The following is a 22,517-nucleotide window of genomic DNA, read 5'->3' as shown; positions in this document are numbered from 1 at the left end:
GCCTGTGCCCAAGGTGCCTGAATGAGATACCCCTTGCTTTCAGAAGGCCCTCCGTGCAATGAGAGCTTGGGGGCCAAAATCTGTGTGGGCATGTGTCATGTCTGTGTACAGCCATGCCGTGATTGTTTGGTTGTTATGTCACTGATGCCACAGTATATTGAATGTTTAATGCTAACCTGATGTATTCTCTCCTTAGCCATGTTCTTTCTGTATTATAACTGTTACTTTCCCAGACCCAGGATGGGCCTCTCATGTTATCTCACAGAACTGTGCAGCTCCGAGCTAGAGACGACCTTGAAGACTCCAGACGCCTGCTTTTGCTACTTTGCCCAGATACTGGGAACCTATTATTGTGTACTCACTGTTTAGCCATAACTATAAAGGATTCTCACAGGGCCTGTGTAACCTTGCGCCCCAAAACCTTAACAGTTGCTGGAGCGCGGGAAAATCAAGTATAATATAGATTTTTTTTGTTTTGCCCTGTCACTCCATGCCAAGCTCCGTGATGGAGTTCAGACTTGAACTGTAAAGATCCTAATAAAGCTTTTCTACTGGAATCAATGTGTATTCACTGGAGAGGGGCTGAGGGATCTACCTGCCAGGAACTGACAGCATGGGAGTGGGTCCTGTGGGCAGCAAAGCTTCCCATGCAAGCCCTCACCCTCAACCAGAGTGGAAAACCAACCCTGCTTTTTCCACCACACAGGAGACAGTCCTGAACCTGGAGCCATTAAGGAGGGCAGTGTGGTGAGTAATGGAGTGGTCCAGGACCAGCACTGGGACCAGCGCTTACCCCAGAAGGTGCAGGAGGGAGGAGTCTGGTAGCAACTGCCCCCTGGGCATAGTGGGGAGGTCTTCCAGCTCCTAGTACTTCAACAGTACCAAGCCGAAGTACTGGCATGCGCACCCACGACCATGCGCGGGCAGGGCACCAAGGGGCCAAGAACACTTTGTCACAGCTCTTGGCCCAGTTTTTCTGGCCCACCATGGCAAAGGACGTCTGGGACTTCTGTCAGACCTGCTCAATGTGCCAGTGGACCACCCAGTACCCTCTGCCCTGGGCCCCCTTGTTCCCACTGCCGATGATTAACACCTCATTTGAAAGAGCTGCAATAAACTGTAGCTCATTGAGAAGGAAGAAAACATTACAGCTAGCACAGGCATTCACAAGTCCTCAGACTCCCAACTATTCTTAGTTGTGCATCTGTTTGTACATACCATAATATACTAATTTTGGACATTTGTCAGAAGGCTTTATAATTAAAGAATACTGCTTTTAAATAAGTTATAATGAGGGGAAAGTTTACTTTTTTTGTCTCTTGAAGGTAAGGAAATCTAATGAACTCCAACAGTCCTTGGACAACCTTGCAAGTTTTTTGGAGCGCAAGCATATGGCCTGCTTCAGAAAAAGTTATTAAAACAGCAGTTCTATGTCTTCTCCAGGTGAAGGGGGGAAACGATATGAATTCCTAGCCTATCTTTATACCAGTTCCTGCAGAACTGCCTTTATGCTTAGGCCACACTAGAACATCCATCCTTTTTAAAAAATGAATGTGCACCCTTTAAGGATTCTGAACAATTTATAACTACAGCTACTTTGTGTAAGGCCCATAGTTTTGAAAGAAATGTAATCAACTATGACAAACTAGACTTTAGCATTGATTTAATGAACATACATGAAATTATATGTGCCCTGGAGATGGAAGACATATTGGTCTGAGCAATCTCAGTGATATATATTGACAGGCACTTCTGAGAGTTGTTCCACACCTGGTGCATGTTTGTCATAATGCTCACTATTTTTAACCCCATGACACTCCTGTGGAATAAAGGTATGTGCCTTATTTTTGGTTGCTGTTGAACTTTCAGCCTGTAATTGGTCAACACTTGGATTTTTTCTTCAATGATTTCCAAGGCAAGGATTTTTTAAAAAGCAGACCACGAGTAGCAAGAGTTCAAACAGGTCATCTGAAACCAAAGCACGTTTCTGTATGAGTAGAGGAGAATATCGATGCACGCATCTACCCAGAGGCAAGTTTAGGGGGCTGATGGTTGAACAGCACTTAGCACATATTGTCTCAACACCGGACAATGTTATCAGGGCATCTAGAAGGCGAGCAGGAAGTCCTGGATAGGAGAAAGGGTTTTAGGCAAGAAAAGCAAATTCTGTCAGCATATGGGGTGCAAAACAGGCTTAAACAATGTTTAGAGTCGCTAGTCCAAATATTTCAATATGCTTAGAAGCAACACCGTGTTTTGCTTTTGATACTATCATGTTTCCAAATTCATAAATCAGGATTCAAAGAGGCTAATCCACAAGCTGAAAGCATCTCTGTGTGTATGTGTACACAGATAGACATAGTTAGCAGGGCGGAGCGGTCACCAGTTCCCTCTCCCAGCTGCATTCCTTTAACTGCCCCACACGTGGGCCTAGCACATCCCCCAACACTACCTTGCATTTTGCAAGATAGCGTGTGCACCTGTTTAACCTCTACGCAGGGCGTATTATAAGGAAAACTGGATCAGATTTAGGTGGAGTGAAAATTGGTGGAAGGAACATTAACAACCTGAGATATGCAGATGACACCATGTTACTGGCACAAAATAGTGAAGACTGGCAGAAAATAATGAAGAAATGACTACTGATGAAGGTTAAAGGAGAAAGCGCCAAAGCAGAATTACAGCTGAACATCAAGAAGACAAAAGGAATGACCACTGAGGAATCACATAAAGTTGACAATGAGGAAATTGAAATGGTTTAAGATTTTCTACTCCTTGGCTCAATCATCGACCAAAAGGGAGACTGCAACCAAGAAATCAAGAAGAAAATTGAGACTTGGAAGAGCAGTCGTAAGGGAACTAGAAAAGATCTTTAAAGATAAGGATGTCCTTCTGCGGACAAAGAGCAAGATGTCAGGGCTTGCCGCCGTTGCCGCTGGGCATGGCACTGGGCGGTCTGCTCCTGACGTCATAGGGGGGCCAGGGATGCTGCAGGACCCTGCTCTGTGAAAGGAGGGGCGGTATACCTCACCCAGACTCCCTCTCAGTCCACTCGCTGGCCTGCTCAACCTGGCCTGCTTACCCTCTGCGTCCTCTTTCACTTCTTCCTCCCAGAGCTCTCCTCCAAACCTCCACACTTGCATTGCACCGCTCTCACTCCACATTATCACTCCTTACTTACATCCACCACCCCAGGGCTCTTCCCAGCCAGCTTTTATAGGGCTTCCTTCTACTGTCCCACCCCTCTTCCAGCCCGGTCTTGGGCTGCACCAAGCAGTTGCAGCTGGGGTAGCTGATCTGGCCCCACTGACCAGCACCAGCTGTGCCTTGTTCCCTGGCTGCCCAGCCTCCCTGCCTTGGCTGATTGCTGAAGGCCTGTCCAGCTGCAGTCCCCTGGCTAGCAGCTCGGCCTCCCTGGCTGAGCTGATGGCTGAAGGTGGGTCCAGCTGCGGCTCCTTGGCTTGTTGCCCAGGGCTTCCTGCAGAGTGCCTCCAATAGCCCCACCTGGAGTGGCTTGGCTTTTGGCAACTCCTGGGCCAGGCTACTATTTTCCAGCGGGGGCGTGGTTTTGGGCTGTTGGGGCTGCTGCTGCTTCTCCTCCTTAGGTAAGGTCTTTGGGTGGGTGACTGCTGGGCCCCCAATCCCTCTGCCCTTGCCCCCTTCTGCCTTGCTTAGTCCCCTTTCCTTCCCCAGGGGAGTGGGACTCGCTGGCTTCTCTCTGTCTCCCCCTGACTCCTGAGGCCCTGGGCCTTTGCCCCTTGCCCCTGGCGCCGGCAGGTTCTGGCTCCATTTGCCCGTGGGCGGGGATGACCTGCTGTCCCCCAGCTGCCCCCTCTGCTTGCCAGTCAGACCGGTTGACCTACTGTCTGCTGGCTGACCGGTTGACCTGCTGTCAGCTGGCTGACCAGTTGACCTGCTGGCTGCTGGCTGCCCCCTCTGTTTGCCCATCAGCCCGGTTGACCTGCTGTTCCCTCTTGTCAAGTCTGGGGGCTGGGGCTCAGACCCCGGACACAAGATAACCCAAATGATGTTATTCCCCATTACTATGTATAGATGTGAAAATTGGACAGTGAAGAAAGCTGATAGGAAGAAAATTGCTTCATTTGAAATGCAGTGCTGGAGGAGAGTTTTGTGGTTACTGTGGATGGACAGCCAAACCCCCCCCCCCAAATAAGTGGGTTCTAGATCACATCAAACCTGAATTCTCCTCAGAAGCCAAAATGAAAAAACTGAGGCTATTGTATTTTGATCACTTCATGAAAAGACAAGACTCTCTGGAAAAGTCAATAAAGCAATGAAAAGTGGAAGGCAGCGGGAAAAGAGGAAGACCCAACATGAGATGGCTTGAGTCAATAAAGGAAGGCACATCCTTTACTTTGCAAGACCTGAGCGAGTCTGTTGATGATGGGATGTTTTGGAGGTCTTTTATTCATAGAATTGCCATAGGTTGGACGGAGGTGACTTGATGACACATAAGAAGTGGGCAAAAGAGTTCTAGAACATTGTGCAGACTTAAATAAACGACAGCAAATACTATTCACAAACTCATCATCTTTGCTTTTAGTGTATGCATTTCTGTGGAGAAAGCTTTTATTAAAGGAATAAAATTTGTGACAAATTTCTTGAACAATTAAACTTTTGTTCAGTTTTTTGTTTGTTTACAGAGCCCATTCCTTCAAAGATGCAATAAGGCAATTACTGGTGATACGTCTCTTCTAGCTGTAGCTACACACCCAAATGAACAACTGGGATTAAATGATGTCGTTGTTTTCACTAGGATGTTTGATTTATGCCAGCCATTTTTATCCAACAATATGTAAGGCCTCCACTAGAGCAACAAAACCAAACAATTTACCACATAATGCCAGTTTCCTCTTTACATGTGACTGATGAATATTGCATTTAAAGTAATTTTTTTATTGTCCTAACTAACAGATGAGCTTCCTACAGATCTGTTAGGATGTACTTTCAGATTAAGCTGTTCCAGACTTTTTAAAAAACATCCTGCACCTGAGATGCTCTGGCGGCAAATCCATTAGCAGACAGCTAAACTGAAACAATTCAAACAGACACAAACAAAGCGCGAAGCGTCACCATACTGAGCTACGAAGACCACCAAACTCAAGGGTATAACCTCTATCCATAGCAAGATTTCCAAGGTACAAGCTTCATCGGATGAAAGGAGCTTTGACTCTCGAAAACATACCCTGAAAATCTTTTGGCCTTTAAGGCGCCCCTAGATTTGAATCTTGCTGTTCTCCGGCAGACCAAGATGGCGCTACCTCCCTGAAACGAACCCCCATCTCCATATATGTGATAAATACCTGTAATCTGCAGCAAAGAAAAATCCCAATCCTAGGGAGACAAGCGGGAGAGAAGAAACGTAGCTGACAGAGATGGTCACAAAACAGTTTTACCTGGCCCTCAGTGGCCCTACCAAATTTTAATCAGCCTGGTAAAAATGTTGCAACGTTCCACTTTTAAAGAGAAGAAAGCCACTGCTTGCGCACATGCATGCCATCCCTTTGAAGGACTTGCTGATGGGCAGCAACTGATCAGTCGATTGATAGATCTCAATTTTTTTTAATATGGCCCATGGAATCCAATCCAGTATTGCACCACTTCCTTTCAAAGACCGCAGTGGGAAACAGTTTCTATGGAGAATACCCAGCCAGTGGAGAGCAAGCAGATAAGGTGAACTGTTGGCTTCCTTCCAACTCATTCTAAAGTAGATGGGCCTGAGGTTTTTATTCCTGCTGGCAAGTGCTTGGACCTCGGACTCCAAGAGTCTCCTTGCAGAGGGAGCAAACACTCAGACCATCCCCAGTGTCAGGATCTGTCATGCTAAGAGAGCTTAACCTAAGTCACACCATGTTAATTTGGGTAGTTGTTTAGTCTTTCTCTCCCTCCAGATCTAGCTAAGCCGTGACCGCACTTTCCATGGGAGAGGATGCTGCGTCTTATCTGTTCCACCACCTTGCGGCGGGCGGCCGCTGGCTGTGGCGCTGGCTAACCACCCTTTAGACAAACTCGTCACTGCCAAAATCCCAGATTGAACCGCCTGGGCCCAATTCTCCAAGTGCTGGACGCGGCCCTGCTCCCAAGCTCTAGCTGAATTCACGTCAGTATAATCCCAGCTCATGAGCTCATGTCGTGTGGTTTCCCAATCCTGGGCATCTTCGGCCTCACCTCGGGGGTCCCACTCCTCCAGGCGACCCGTTTCTGTGTCCCACCGATACCACGGTTGGGTGCTGGCCCGCGCCCCCTCTGGGGTGCGGGCGGATCTGGTCAGGTCCCACACGATGCTCGGACCCTCTGGTTCCGTCAACCCAACGGTTCATCTTACGTCAATCATTGACCAGGAAAACATGGTGCTGGCTCTCCGTTCCCTGGCCTCTCGGGGCCTGGAGCCCCACTGCCGCGGCGTTGGCAGCGAAATCAGATGATTCCCGCCCGGAATCTCGCTCCGTCTCGGCCAGGCACCCACTTTGGTCGGGTGGGCCTGTTCCACACCACTGTCGGGCACAGGATCCATCCCGCTGTCAGGAACAGGCTCGTTGTCAGGAATAGGCTCCGTTCCGTTGTCCGGAACAGGCTCAGTATCAAAGTCAGGCACAGCCTCAGCCTGGTCTGGAAGTCCCCCATCCTCTGTTCCAGGGTTGGACAGATCATTCAAGTTGCCTCGGTAGCCATCTTCCTTGGGTGAGGCGTCGGGGAAGAACAAAGGATTCCTAACAATATGTCAGACTATGGCATCCCAGTTAGCCAGAGTCTGTCTTCCTCCCTTCTGCAAGAAGCCAAGGTCTCTTGATTTCAAAAGGTTTAATTGAAAGACAGCATACAGGCCCAGATGTCCACATTCCAGGACCCGAAAGATCCTGGCTGAGCACAAGCTTTGTTAGGAACGAGTTACAAAATGAAAGTTGCTGCAGATCAAACCCTCCGTTCCCAGCCTCCCCCCATAGTTCACATTGCTGGGTGCTCTTCTGTGGGAAAGCCAGTCCGTCAAGGTCGACTCTGAAGAAAAACAGATAAGACGCAGCATCCTCTCCCACGGAAAGTGCGGTCACGGCTTAGCTAGACCTGGAGGGAGAGAAAGACTAAACAACTACCCAAATTAACATGGTGTGACTTAGGTTAAGCTCTCTCAGCATGACAGATCCTGACTTCCAGACAGTTACTGAGATGAACACTGATTCTGGGTGGCTTTAAAAGACAGAGACACGGAGGCCAGCCTGGTCACCAGCCATGACAGTAAGGAAGGCAGGCTATGAACGCAGTCAATACAGACGTGCTAGCCAATGGCACTTCCAACAGGGTGCCCCCGAATGAGCAACGATGGGAGGAGGAGGCGGCTCCCTTCAGGCCCGGCTTGAAGGCTTCCTAGAAACTTTTTGAGCCCAATGTGAGCAGCGCAGCTTATCACGTGACTCAGGCAGGCTACTGAACGTTGCTGGGGCCCAAACCCGCTCCTATCTTCCCTGCTTATCAACATTCTCACAAGTCAGTAATATGCTTCTGATTTTTGGTATCCAAACAAATAATGAAGTCATCAACCTGCCTGCCCATAATATTTGTATGACAATATTGGCAGCATTTCTAACACAGCAAATAGCAACACACCACTCCCCCCTCCAATATCCTGAACTCATCAAGACCACCTTATTAAATGTCACATAAACCACCACAAGTGTAAATTTGGCTATTAAGTAAACTTACCAGGAGAAACATACCCCCAAAATGTACCAAGTTCCCTGACAATGCCAGGGTGTTCTTATCTAAATCGCCTGACTACAGTCCATCAAGAATGCTCTGCTTTAGCTACAGAGGTAGCTCTATTTACTGTTCCCTACTTCTTCTTTTTTTAGTTTACATTGTTGCTTTTATGATATTTTGCTTACTCACAAACCATCTCAAGCAGGTTTCTCAAGAGGCGGCACATGAATTATCCAAATACCCACCGAGCTCCGGCCACAGAAAGTGACTCTGCAGAACTGCAGTCAGCGTCACACCTGGATGTTTGCAAAGCTCTCACACACGTCAGGCTTCAAACGTAACAACTTGGCCCACCACACAGAACGACAACAAAAGGAACACAAGCACAGCAGGCCCCTTAAGGACGGCTGTGGCCTGAGGGCGAACAGCCCTTTGAAAAATTAACTCCTAAGAAAACAGACACGCAACAACAGTGCAGGATTCAACCTGGTTTAAGAAGCCTTTGTCTCCGGTGCCATTTTGCCTTGAAGGGCGCCGGAACTCTCGAAAGCTCACACCCGCGGTTGGCCTTTCGGGCGCCAGCGGGCCGAGATCTTGCCGGCTGCAGACCCTCGCGGCCCCCCACCCGAAACTATGTTGCCGCCGGGCTGCCTGGGAAAAGCGCGGTCTCGCGCAAGCGGCTGCGGCTGCCGCCTCTGGGAAGGAGCAGGGCAGCTACAGCGGGAAGGCGGCTCTGGTCCTTGCGCCTCTGGAGCCTTGTCCCAGCCTCGTTTCGAAGGGGGCGGGACGGGCCAGCCAGAGGCCTCGGGGGGGGGGCGCTTTGGGCTACGCGGAGGGCCCCCCCCAGCCCCAGAGGCCTCCGCGCTGGCCCCGGGGGAGGCTGAATTGGCGGCGAAAGGGGGGGGGGCGCGGGTCCGGCCCTGATCGCAAACCCGTCGCGCCTTTCCACGCGCAGAATTTGCAAGCTGGACCCAGAGCCGGGCCACGGAGAAGGGCTCCCGGGGCTCGGGCATGGCTGCGCGGGCGGCCGCCCCCTCCCGGCCCCTTTGCTAAAACGAAGCCCGGGGCTCCGCGGCTCCCGAGGCCGAAAACCCGGAGACGCGAGGCCGCGCGGTCCGCCTGGAGGCCACGGCTGCGTCCGAAGGGGGCTCCGCAGTCCCCGGCCGGGAGAGGCCCCTCCGGGCGGAGGCTTCCCGGGCAGGGCAGGGCAGGCCTGGCGCCGCGCCCCTCCCCTCCCGGGCATCCCCCGGCCCCCGCCGCTTGCTCGCTCGCTCGCTCGCTCGGGGCCCCGCTCCGGCGCGCACTCACCTCTCCGGCCGGCGGCCTGGCCTCTGCGCCCGGCTGGCTCGGAGGGGAGGCGGGCGCCGGCTGCGCGCTGCTTCCGGGCGGCTCTCGCGAGAGGGAGGAGCGCGGCGAAGGGCCCGGCCGGCCGACTGGCCGGCCGCGAAGGGCAGCCGCGGGCGGGCGGGCTCGGGGGCGAGTGGCGGGGCGGAGCGGAGCGGAGCGCGGGCTGCCCGCGGGCCTTCCGAGGCGGCGGCGGCCGGGCCTGGCCTGGCCTGGCCTGGCCTGGCCGGGGGGGGGGGGCGTCGGTTGGTCCGGCAGGGGCGTCCTGCTTGCCGCCAGGCGCCGAACCCGCCAAGGGGGCCCCAGCCGCGCTTGGGGGGGGGATGGGGGGGTCCGTCGCTTCTTTCCCTCCGGGACGGGGCGGCGGCGCGGGACTGCTCGGCCTCGGCTTGCGGGAGCGCAGCCGGGCCGTGAGGGGCCTTGAGCAGCCCCGGCCGCCCCTCCGCTGCTCGGCGGCCCCTCGCTGGGCTCGCCGCCCTGTCCGTCGGTCGAGGAGGCCGCGGGCGATGCAGCCGGACGAGGAGGGCGGGAGCGGGAGCCGAGGACGGGGCAGATCCCGGCTTCACTGTTGGCCGCTGGTGAGGGCAGAAGGGTGGGCCGCGCGGGCCGCAGATGATAATAACAATAATGCCGTTAATAACAGATCCTCAGCCCGGCCAGTTTCCGTGGAGGAAATCGGGGCTCTAAGGAGGGGCGCTTCGATTCCGGAAAGTTTCTCCCCTGGAAGTCTCTGTTTCTTTCAGATGTTCCTGAACTCTAACCCAGGAGGAAAGAAAGGGGAGCTTCAGGGGGTGGATCCCGTGGCCTCACCTCCCTGCTGAGCTCTCGTCTTCCCTCCTCAGGCTCCACCCTCAAACCTCCAGGAATCTGCCACGAGTTGGCAACCCTACTTGCCGCCTCCTCACCCTCCCGTCATCCTTGCTTGGGGGTCAGCCTTCCTGGGGGGTGGGTGGGAGGGGGGAGCTCCCTCAGTTAGGGCTGGCGTTTGCCGCAGGGAGGTGGTTCCCGCATCGCTGCTGCTCCCTGGCAGTGGTGCTTCTACCTATGTGGCAGAATTCCCAGCATTTTCCCACTTTTTAAAAGATCAGAAATGAAATACTGTTACAACTTTATAGCAATCTGCCCATCAGGTTCTCTGAATACCCCCCAGCTTTTTAAAAGCCCCCTTTCTTTGTGGAGAAAGACATCTCTTCAACAAAAAGGGTCATAGACTTTTTAAAAAATGAAAGCTGGAAAGCAGGCTGTTAATATGTTACAATGATACTGAATTGCTAATTTAAAAAAAAAAAACCCTCCGTGGCAAGGGGCAAATGGTCGCAGAAGGGGGCAGCAAAAAGGGGATTTAGTCAGGAATACTGGATTTTTTTCTTTCCAAAATGGAAATAGGAATTTCCTTAATGTATTAAACTGCTTGAAAACTGTATGCACTCACGGATTAGTCAATTCTGCTGCTGTTGTGTATTCTTGTTTTAAGTACAGGGGTTGGATTAGCTGACCTCTGAGACCCTTCCAATACAAAATCCTTAAAAAAAAATGACCCTGTGGACACACCGAGTCATCATTACTCACCCATGGGGGGGGGGATGTCACATCAGGACGTTTTCTTGGCAGATTTTTTACAGGGTGGTTTGCCTTCCCCAGTCATCTACACTTTGCCCCCAGAAAACTGGGTATTCATTTTACCGACCTCAGAAGGATGGAAGGCAAAAAATCCTCTAATACTATCTTCTCTTAGCCACTAAAGCTCAACAGAGGGAATTAAAAACAACCACCACCAGGAAATTACAAAATGCCAGCAAGAAATCTTTTAACATTTCATTGGCCATCTGACAATCACCCAGAGTTCTCATCTTTCTTGCCTGTTGGCAGAACAGAGGAATGTGATGCAGGGCTTGTTTTCACCATTTTCCTATTGTCATTGTGTTTACTTTTAAACAAAATATGAAATTCACAAGCATAAGCAAAACTTCAACAGGAAAGAAGAAACCTTAAGAATGAACAGAGCATGGTTTCCAGTTCTGAAAAACACCAGGCTAACAAAACACTCTATACTCGACAATAGCCCTGCAGAGAAGATTAGCACATCAAGCACCAATCCATATGCAAAAGAACCTCCTTAGGATACAGTGAAGCCTCCCGCCATTAGCATTCCACACCCTGGGAAACTCTTACAGGATGACTCAGCTCAACCCCACCCCTCCTGAGTAGATACAAATGACCTGCCAACATCTTTTCCACACTGTGACACTGAGAGATCTCTGTCTTTTGGTGCTACACCTCTGAAGATGCCAGCCACAGCTGCTGGCGAAACGTCAGGAACTACAATGCCAAGACCACGGCAATACAGCCCGGAAAACCCACAACAACCATCATTCTCCGGCCGTGAAAGCCTTCGACAATACATCAAAATATGAATTATTAACCAGAGGAAGGACAACCTGTGATATTTTGGCTTTCCTTTGATCTCATCCTCACATGTGAGAATAATGCCACATACATTTATAGGTCAAATAAGCTGGTTCCCAAGAGCCAAAGTACCATTTGCATGTACCATCAAGGCAGAAGCCCCGTGGCACAGAGTAATAAGCTGCGGTACTGCAGCCCAAGCTCTGCTCACAACCTGAGTTTGATCCTGGTGGAAGCCGGGTTCAGATAGTTCAAAAGCAGAGTGGAAAAGAACACCACTCGGGATTAAAGAAACAGTAATATAATCTATTTAAAGTGCTAGTGCTTGCGTGATCACTGTATCTGCGTCACTCTCCAGGTTCTATGAGGGAATGGACATTTGAAATAATCTCCATACAGTGATCCTCTGCCTGCCCCAGAGGAAGTCGGAAGACGGCCCCCAGTTTGGGCTGCTACCCTTCAGGATCTCTCATGTGGAATACTGAAGAAAACCTATAAGCAAGAAAGAAGAACTAAATGAGACTCGTACTCTCTACAAAACACAGTACTTAACCTGCTATTGGACCTGGAGTTGGCATCCTGCTTCCTTGGAATGTATGGGAGGGGAATATGTGGTCCTTGTTCTTAGAACTTTGTATTTTGTGTTTAATATATGATCTTCTTGTCTGAATTGCACGTTGTAAATATATATGAATTTGGGAGCACTAGCACTTTAAATAGATCATATTACTGTTTCTTTAATCCCGGGTGGTGTTCTTTTCCACTCTGCTTTTGAGCTGTTGCTCCGGGATTTGCCCTGTTTGTTTGCTATACATTGAGTTCAGATAGCCGGCTCAAGGTTGACTCAGCCTTCCATCCTTCCAAGGTCGGTAAAATGAGTACCCAGTTTCCTGGGGGTAAAGTGTAGACGACTGGGGAAGGCAATGGCAAACCACCCTGTAAAAAATGCCAAGAAAATGTCGTGATGCGACGTCCCCCCATGGGTCAGTAATAACTCGGTGCTTTATCTACCTAAGCTGGTTCCCATCAAGGTATTCTCAAAGCGAAACAGCCTTGCTGGATCAGATCAGCAGCCCATCTAGTTCAGCATCCAGTTTCCCACAGTCACCAACCAAATGCCCCAGAAGAGGGAAGAGACCAAAGCCGCTCCTGCTGCTCCCCCCCCCCCCCCGCATTGCTGCCAAACATCAAGATTCCATTTCGCCGTCTCAGCTAAAGCTCTTGGTGAATCTTTCCTCCCACCCTAACCATCAAGCATTGTGCATATGGTGTATGCTAGAAACTGGAAAGACAAATTTGCTTCTTCCTAGTCCTCCCTTTGGGCGTCTTCTGTTGGGGGACATAGAGCAATCCTGGGGTCAGTACTTCATTGCTGGGAGGTGCATTTGAAATCTCTGCAGTTTCTAATGGGGCTGTTCCATTGGATGTGGATCCTTGCAAAGGCAAAAGGCCACCACCAATGGCTGAAATAGCTGATTGTGCTCCCATGTGCATCATGTGAGGTTACACCAGGCCAGCATATTTCCAAGGAGGGAACCCTCCCTCTTGGCCGCTTTTGCCTCCTGCAAGGCAGAGTCTGCTAACCTCTGTTGACGGAGGAACCAATGCAGGCGAGGTCTGCGCTGCAGCAGGGGTGGGCTGACATTTGCAGTGGTCTGCATTTGAGGCACGGGGCCCTTCGTGTGAAATGCATTCTTCTTGTATCCCCTGTGGAGGAGAAGAGGACATGGGGTGGTGTTTGGGTCCAATGGTGGAGTCCCTGTAAGGGACTGTTATTACTATTAATGTTGTTATTAGTCCACCTTTCTCACTGGGATCCAAGAAGCATTACACAGATATTCACTGGGCAATAATGAACAACAGTTAAGACATTCAGTGAAAAAGATACAATAAGGGATGGTAGAAGAAAATATGAAAAACGAGCACAGGGCACAGAGATGGAATCTTTCTGAAACAAATCATAACTAATTTACATGGCATGTTTAGCAATTTGGAAACTCCCTAGTAGGAGCATGTCGACATCAGCAAACAATACCCAACCGAGTAGCATATAGTCCCTAGCAATGCATCTCTATAAGCTACTTTTTACAACAGAGCCCTAGAAGACATGGGGGCCACATGGAAGTGGGAAAAAACGGAAGGTGGTAGTCGTCGGGGACTCTTTGCTCAGGGGTATGGAACGCCATGTCTCTGGGCCAGATCCCCTATTCCATGAGATGTGTTGCTTGCCGGGGGCCAGAATTCAGGATATTACCGACCGGCTGCCGAAACTCATCAAGCCCGCTGATAAGTACCCATTTGTGCTGATTCATGTGGGAACGAACGACATGGCTGCGAATACTGTTGCAAGAATTAAAAAGGATTATGAAGCTCTTGGAAGGCAGTTGAAGACATTGGGGGCTCAGGTGGTATTCTCTTCTATCCAGTCACAGAAAGAGGAGCACTTAGGGAGCGGACCATACTTAAGGTGAATCGTTGGCTGAGTTGGTGGTGCTGGCAGGAGCGCTTTGGGTTCTGGGAACATGGGATAGGTTTTCTTAGAGAAGGCCTTCTATCACATGATGGGCTTCACCTCTAAAGGGCAGGGAAGAAAACGTTTGGAACAAACCTGGAGAACTTCATCAGGAGAGCTTTAAACTGATGCCGCAAGGGGCAGGGGGATGATCAACATGGCGATTTCAATGACAAAGTGAAAACAGTGGGGCCCTACCTGGGTAGGAAAGGTCAAACAAAGGTACAAGACTACAAGTGTCTATATACCAATGCCCAAAGTATGGGCAATAAAAAAGAAGCGCTTGAGCTTCTATTGCAAACAGAGGGCTATGATATAGTAGGAATTACTGAGACTTGGTGGGATGATTCCCATGACTGGAATGTGCTAGTGGATGGGTATGAGTTGTTCAAGAAAAACCGGAAGGGTAGAAGAGGAGGTAGAGTGGCGTTGTATGTGAGGAGAGGGCTTGATTGTCAAGAAGTTATGGAAAATGGGGCGGACAGCCCAGTGGAAAACATATGGGTAGAAATAAGGGGAGGAAGGACAAAGGGTATTATTGTTGGAGTTGCTACAGACCACTTGACCAGTGAGAAGGAACGGATGCTGCCCTCTTTGAACAAATTGGTAGAGTATCCAGACATCAGAACCTTGTAATTATGGGCGACTTCAACTTCCCTGGTGTGTGCTGGGAGACAGGCTCAGCAAAGCGTCATAGCCAGACTCGTAGGTTAGATTTTCGTAGGGCCAACTTTGATGAACTCAGAGGCTTGATGAGAGTAATTCTGTGGGGGAGTGTGCTGGAAGGGAAAGGAGCGAGTGAAGGGTGGGCCCTTCTCAAACACGAGCTTTTGCAAGCTCAAGCCCTCACTATCCCAGCAAGACGGAAACATGGTAAGGGCTCCAAGAAACCAATGTGAATGTACAGAGAGCTCCAGAATAAGCTAAGGGAGAAAAAGGAAATGTTCAGGAAATGGAGAGAAGGACAGACCTCTAAAGAGGAGTATATGAGGGTTACTAGGTACTGCAGATCAGCCATCAGAGAGGCCAAAGCTCAGTACGAGCTGGGTCTGGCCAGGAGGGCCAGATACGTGAGAAGCAAACGCAAGGTAAAAGAGGCAATTGGACCGCTGTTGGGAGTAGATGGAGAAACTCTGATGCAGGACAAAAGCAGACAGGCTTAATGACTTTTTTGCCTCTGTTTTCTCCCTGAAGAACTCAGGCACATCTAAAGATAGTAGAAAATGTGGCAGGACACCTGAGTGGCTAATTGACATTGACAGAGAGGTTGTGGAGAGGCATCTGGCTGCACTGGATGAATACAAATCCCCTGGGCCGGATGGGGTGCACCCAAGAGTGCTGAAAGAACTTTCTAGAGAACTTGCAGAACCCCTGTCCATCATCTTCAAGGCCTCCTGGAGGACTGGGGATGTGCCACAAGATTGGAGAAGAGCGAATGTTATCCCAATCTTTAAGAAAGGGAAGAAGGATGATCCGGGAAACTACAGGCCGGTCAGTCTGACTTCTGTTGCTGGGAAGATATTAGAACAGGTTTTAAAGGGATCAATCTGTAAGCATCTGAAGGACCGCTCAGTGATCCAGGGAAGTCAGCATGGTTTTGTTCCTAACAGATCTTGCCAGACCAACCTGGTATCCTTCTTTGATCGAGTGACCAGCTTACTGGATCAGGGGAACTCTGTTGATGTGATTTATCTGGATTTCAGTAAAGCTTTTGATAAGGTCCCCCATGACATTCTGATGGGCAAACTGGAAGACTGTGGAGTGGACTATAGGACAGTTTGATGGATAGGGAACTGGTTGGAGGACCGCACTCAAAGAGTGGTGGTCAACGGCGTTTCATCATATTGGATGGAGGTGTCCAGTGGGGTGCCGCAGGACTCGGTTTTGGGCCCGGTACTTTTCAATATTTTTATCAGTGATCTGGATGAAGGTGTGGAAGGGCTGCTCATTAAATTTGCTGATAATACCAAATTGGGAGGAGTAGCAAACACCCAAGAAGACAGAATTAAAATTCAACAAGACCTGAATACTCTGGAGAAGTGGGCAGCTGTGAATAGGATGCAGTTCAACAAAGGCAAGTGCACAGTGTTACATCTGGGCCACAAAAATGGGAAGCACAAATACTGGATGGGGGATACAGTTCTGGGCAGTAGTATATGCGAAAGGGATCTTGGGGTAAGAGTGGACTGTAAACTAAATATGAGCTGTCAGTGTGATGCGGTGGCAAAAAAGGCTAATTCAATTTTGGGTTGTATCAAAGGGGCCATAGCGTCGAAATCGCAGGAGGTCATAGCCCCTCTCTATACTGCCTTGTTCAGGCCACACCTGGAGTATTGTGTGCAGTTCTGGAGGCCTCACTTCAAAAAGGATGTGGACAAAATCGAGAGGGTGCAGAGGAGAGCGACGAGGATGATCAGGGGTCTGGAGACTGAGCCCTACGAGGAAAGGCTGAGGGCCTTGGGAATGTTTAGTTTGGAGAAAAGGAGGTTGAGGGGGTACATGATCTCTCTCTTTAAATATTTGAAAGGCTGTCATTTGGAGGAGGGCAGGGAGCTGTTCCAGTTGGCAGCAGAGGGTAGGACGCGAAGCAATGGGCTAAAACTACATGCACAAAGGTACCAACTGGATATTAGGAAAAACTTTTTCACGGTCAGAGTAGTTCAAAAGTGGAATCAGCTGCCTAGGGAGGTGTTGAGCTCCCCCTCACTGGCAGTTTTCAAGAAGAGGCTGGATGAATACTTGTCAGAGATGCTTTAGGCTGATCCTGCACTGGGGGGTTGGACTAGATGGTCTGTATGGCCCCTTCCAACTCTATGATTCTATAATCTGAATACAAAGCCCTCTTGAATAATTCAATTTTTCATCATTTGCAGAAACCCTGGAGAATGGGAGCTTTCCTGACTTCTTCAGGCTTGTCATTCCATAAAGTGGGGTCGACCACAGAGAAAGCACGTTAATTTTGCCCAGCCTCAGGGTGGTATCTCCAGAAGGCCCTGCCCAGATGAGTGAAGCTGCTGTGGCAAAGCATAGGGAGAGAGGCAGTTGCACATATACGAGCGGCCAAGTCCATGAAGGGCTTTGAATGTGATAGTCGTGGCCCTGAATTGAGCCCAGTAACTGATGGGAAGCTAATGGAGTGACTGCAGAATGGGAGTGATACTGTGTAAAAATCACCGACGCCCTTGATGTATTGTCGAAGGCTTTCACGGCCGGAGAACGATGGTTGTTGTGGGTTTTCCGGGCTGTATTGCCGTGGTCTTGGCATTATAGTTCCTGACGTTTCGCCAGCAGCTGTGGCTGGCATCTTCAGAGGTGTAGCTTTTGGTGCTACACCTCTGAAGATGCCAGCCACAGCTGCTGGTGAAACGTCAGGAACTATAATGCCAAGACCACGGCAATACAGCCCGGAAAACCCACAACAACCATCGCCCTTGATGTACTTCAAATGTTTCTTTTCAGTAAAAAGAGGAAAGTGGGCAGGGAAGAAATCATAAAGCAAAGTACGCAGGCTCAAATCCCGTCATTTCCCAAAACAGGCAGATCTAAGAATAAAGTGGGTTGTGATCCTAATGTGGGAATTAAACATGGAACTGCTGGCACACATTTGATTGACAGGACCAGTGGTACTAGCCACCCAGACTATGCAATGGGTGAATTGGTCCCCATTCTGCAAGTCAAAGGACCCTACCCATGGTCTAGCACTAGAAAGCAAAGGCAAATTTGGCAACCTTGCGATCGTCCCGTGCCATGTAGTTCCCCCATGACAGTTCCCTGGGATTTTTAAAAATACATTTATTAACCACCTATGCTGTTCCCCTGGTCAGATGAAAATAAATTATTTGAACAGAAAGATAACTTACCCTCTTTGAGAGCTCGCACCACGAGACAAGGTCAGCTATTTCCATATCCTGGTTTTTTAGGAGGGAGAGAATCGCAGACAATTTTTCCTGCCATTCTTTGTCATTGGCAAGAGCCTTCTGCACAGCTGCTCTGTGGGCAAAATTAAAGGCCAGGAAACATTTAATGTTGTCCTGCCAGGTTGGATGTGACTGACAACATTTCTGCAATGCTGCTTCCTGAAAAATAAGATGGATTCCAAAGAAATGAATTCTAGTTAGGACCACAGTTTGTATTGTACAGTACTCTTTGGTGACACAGAATTCATCCATAGAAGTGCAACCTACCCTAAAGAACATCCTGTAAGCTGAAGTGTAGAACTATCGGTCTCTGGTGCCCCAACCAGCATTCTGCTTTGGAGCGACCCAAACCTTTTCTCAGCGCAGCATCTTCTGCGTTCTTGGGCATGTGAATGGTTAAAGTGCTCTGAGGTATCCTCCGATCACCGCCCAGCTTCTCCTCCGAAGCTCTCAGCATGTGATCGCACACGTGCTGAGCAAAAAAAAACCTCTGAAAAGGAGGTGGGCAACGATGATGAAAGTGCCTGACCTCCCCTCCCAAACTGTTTTTTTAATGACCTGCGGAGGCTGTCCTGCAAGGTAAGCGCTTTTGGGGAGTGTGTGTAGAGGCTGAGTTTTCAGAGCAACTCACCAACACAAACGCAATAAGTGGGAAAAGGGCAGGAAGGACTGACTGTGTGGAAACAGCCTGGTAGTGACTTTCCAGAATATTTCGGGTGAAGATCTTTCACATTCCCGAGTGCCGGATCCTTTTGCCTGGAGATGCCAGGTATTGAACCCGGGCCTTTCTGCATGTAAAGTGATGCTCTAACCATATCTAGTAGAGTAGCATTCAGACAAACCATATCATTTTATTTAAACCATAGTTGTGCATGATGCCTGAACGAAACCATAGTTGAAGCACTATAATGTGACACAGAGCGTACCGTATTTCCAGATAGGGAAGGCCCTATTCATTGACCCCAGTTCTGCTGCCCAGAACCCAATCATCTCAGAGGGAGCCATGTGAAGATGAATGTGGCTATTGACCCATTCCAGGAATTCTTCGCTCTTTGCTGGCTTTATGTCATACATAGGGAGTTCAAAGATTGTGGCAACCTCCTGCCTGGGCCCTGCGGCAAAAGGCAACTGATGGGCCCCGTGTAGAATGGGCTTGGAAGAGAGAGAGAGGCAAACGCTGCGGTCAGAAGACGATACAGGGTTTCCAGGCTTGCAGTCGTGATATGAACTGCTCAGACCAGTGAAACATTCTGTATCAAGGTTCAGTTTTAGTGAATGTAATGGTGTGAGAGCTTCGTGGATTTTTTCTGCTACTTTAAGTACGAGGAGCCTGACGAGGGTTGGTTCCAGGTTTGGGGGAAGAGAGTAAACGGGGCCTCTCCCCTGCCCTGCCCCCCATGTCCGGCACTTGCACCTCCCATCCCATCCACCCGTCTGTGTGTCTTTCCTCTGCCCCCCCCCCGTGAGCCCTGCCATCGCTGACGGGCAAGGAGTACCACCCAAAGCACCACCCCCACGCCCTTCCTCAGTGATGCTGAGTGGTACATGAGACAGGGAGCGTGGGTGGTGGAGTGCTAAACAGATGAGGGGAATGTCCCAGCAGAGGGGAGCAGGGTGGGCATATGGAGAAGAAGGAAGGGGCAGTGGGCCCACCGGAAGCTTTGTGCCCCGGTAGCTGCCCCAGCTCTGGGAACGCTGCTGATTGATTGGAAGTGATAGACACATTCAGAGCGCGAAAAGCTAGTTAAGCAGATGTATTTATTTAGAATTCACCTTGCCAAGTGGAGGGGAGGGCGAGTAAAGCTCGGCTCCTTCAATTGGTACTGCAGCTTTTTCTCTTGCCTTCAATGCTGGGCACTTTCACGCATGCAAGCCCTGGGTCTTTTGATGACCGGAACAATGACTACGGAGCGAGCTCTCTAGGGAAGGGCCGCCCTTACAATTTATGGGCCAGGGCCAAAATGCAAGCAAGGCTCAGGATTCAAGCCAGCAAAATAGCCGAGTATCAAGTGCAATGAGATTTCCCACTTTCCCCGGATTTCCCTGCGTTAGGAAAGACCTGACGAGAAGCCGTGTTTCTCAGCGCTTTCTTATGACTCTGACAAAGATGCACAGAAGGAAAGTTCCCTGACTGGAGCAGGTGTGAAAGTCATTAAGAACTGGGATGTAAAGTCCCACGGTTTCAGTAGTTTCAAATTAACCCCTTACTTAGTCAGCCCTCTATGAAAAATTTGATGTCTCGCATACTAACCAACTCTTGAAACTGGAAAAGGACACCTGTAAGGGTTTTACCTCTAGCCCAATGTTGGGAAGAATGGCTCCCTGTACTTGATGATATGGTTAATTTTGATATCCTGTAGATCCTTTTGCCTTCTGGAAGAATCTGTATCATTATATGTGGCACAAGGCAAGATTTACAGTTGTGGTTACCTAAAAATAAGCTCTTTGTAGAATCTCTAAAGCGTGTAAATATTTAAAAGTCTTCAATATCACTCTTGTTAATGTTTTATGCATATAATATTGTTGAGTGTATTTGTTGTATTTTCTCTGTGTTATAAAAACCAAACATTTCTTAAATAAAAAGTAAAAAACAAATGCTCTCAAGGCTCTCTTTAGTCCCGTCCTTAATGAAATAATGATCCTCTCATCTGCAGAGTTTAACGCAGACACTGTTTTGTTGCCCGACTTCCTCCTGCCCAGCTCCATGGCTAGTAGCCTTTGATGGACCTCCATAGGGTCCCCCTTGAAAGCTTGCCAATGTGGCAGCAGTCGCTCTGTCCTCTGGCAGCGCATCCCGCACCAGATCTCCCACCCCGAAGACTCATCGGTGGGCTCCCATTCCAGATCAGGCAGCCAGCGCTTCCACTGCTGCCCCCTTCTCCCAAAGCCATGACAGAAAAGTCCCCGTTCTGCATCCCCAGCTCTCCGGGGCTCCCCCGGCACATGAACGGGCCAGAGGGCAATCTCAAGAGAGGGCAGGGCAGGCAGGGGCAGGCGGCCACGGCCAACTGGGCCATTCCCAGCTCAAGCCTCCAGAGAAGGGGACCTTGCAAGCCCACGGCCGCCCTTCCTTCCGAAGACTGATGGCCCTCCTTGCTCCCCAGTGTCTCAGGGCTTTGCTTAGGGTGGCCCGGTTAGGACTTCCTAAGCCATCCCTTGGAATGGGGCCTGGAAGAAGGCCAGAAACCAGGTTTTCAGCCTTGCTGCTCCCTCTGACGGGAGTTCCTCAGCCGGGGGATATTCCTACCTTACCACCTTCCTGAGGACTTCAATGATGTCGTTGGGCAAGGCCAGGGAAGCCCCATTAGATGCAGTACTCACTCTTCCTCGGGCAGGAGATGCCCGTCGTGCCTCGGAGTGGCCATTCTTACCCGTGGAGGTTCTGGGCCTCTTAGAGCGGGCAGAGGGTCTGGCCTCACTTCCCCTGTTTTCTGGGTGGATACTGGAGGAGCGCTAGCTAGGCCCGGAGTGGCCGAAGCACGACAGGAGGCCAGAGGTGTGCTGGCCGGCCCGTGAGTGGCTGCTGCGCAGCTCTGAGAGGCTTTGGTACTGGAGAGACCCTTGGTGGCCATTGCTCCGCTCCCGCGCATATGGTGCTGCTTTTGGGTGCAATTGAGGGCTCTCTGGGCTTCCGGGTGGCAAGGAGAGCGTGATGTGGAGGCCCTGGACTCCTCGCGAGTAGGGCTGGAAGGTGCCTCCCCCAGGCCGGATAAGGTGTCAGATTCAGAGGGAACAGCAGTGAGAGGAGCCGCTAATTCCCCCTCCAAAAGAAAGCCGCCCGCTGCTGTCGCTTCCACGCCCCTGCAATCTGCCATTTAGGCTAAAGGGCTTCCCAAATGGCCACTGCCGGCGTGGCAAGGAAAAGAGCAGGGAGGAGAAAGGCTGGTTGCCAAAACTGGGGGAAAGGCACTGCCCGTAGTTGGCAGAAGAGGGTAAGGCAGAGAAGGAGGAGGAAAAGGGCTTTTTTAAAAAAACCGGAGAAGCAGCTTGGGGGAAGCAGCAGAAAGGCTAGCCGTGGCTTGCCGCGCTGGCAGAGGGGGCCGCCAAAAGGCTCAGAGAGGTTTTAGGGATATAGAGAAAAAGAAATGGGGAAGATCAGAAAAGTGGGAGTGAAGGTCGGCACAACTTAGAGAGGTGCCTGGGTGACCCCTATGAGGTTATTGGTTTAGCCCAGTAGGGCAGAGCCAGTGGCTGCAGCCAAGCAGCGGAGGGAGGAGGCTGGTTGCTGGGGAGCTGAAGAATAAATGGTATGCTCCGGTCACCTTGGATAAGGCAATCAAATGTTGTATGTGATCAGTATGACTTGGAGTGGTGTATGCGTACTGTGTTTGGTGGGTGTTACTGGGGCGGTATTATTTTTGAAGGGCTGTAACTCCTCAGGACGAGGACAGAAGGCTGGGCTCCAGTTGCTTCAAACTGGAACGATAGTGAAAAAGGACTCTTTATCACTTGTCTAATTCCACTAAGATGGACTGCCTACTCTTTTCAAAGACATTGTTGGTTTAGTTAAAGAAAAAGATAGTTGCATTGCATGAATTGTTAAAAGGATTTTTTAAAAATTATTCTTAACGGAAATTGTGTGAAAGTTTGCTTCCTAAGCCCCATAGAACCCGTACAAGGAG

At 50.1% G+C, this 22,517-nt stretch overlaps 1 protein-coding gene across 2 annotated transcripts in view; it reads right to left on the bottom strand.

The window, feature by feature from the left end:
* Positions 1-9,106, bottom strand: part of STK38L (serine/threonine kinase 38 like) — a 58,327-nt gene extending 49,221 nt beyond the window's left edge. Inside the window, exon 1 of one of the 2 annotated variants that reach the window (XM_054988118.1) lies at positions 9,025-9,106. The gene's annotated coding sequence lies outside the window, so the exon portion shown is untranslated. Of the gene's footprint in view, positions 1-8,202; positions 8,304-9,024 lie in introns of those variants that run through there. The other variant, XM_054988119.1, reaches the window with a different exon arrangement.
* Positions 9,107-22,517: the final 13,411 nt, after the last annotated feature.

Source organism: Eublepharis macularius, chromosome 9, assembly GCF_028583425.1.
Source record: "Eublepharis macularius isolate TG4126 chromosome 9, MPM_Emac_v1.0, whole genome shotgun sequence".
In the NCBI taxonomy this organism is placed as follows: Eukaryota; Metazoa; Chordata; class Lepidosauria; order Squamata; family Eublepharidae; genus Eublepharis; species Eublepharis macularius.
This window is presented reverse-complemented; position numbering and strand designations above follow the sequence as displayed.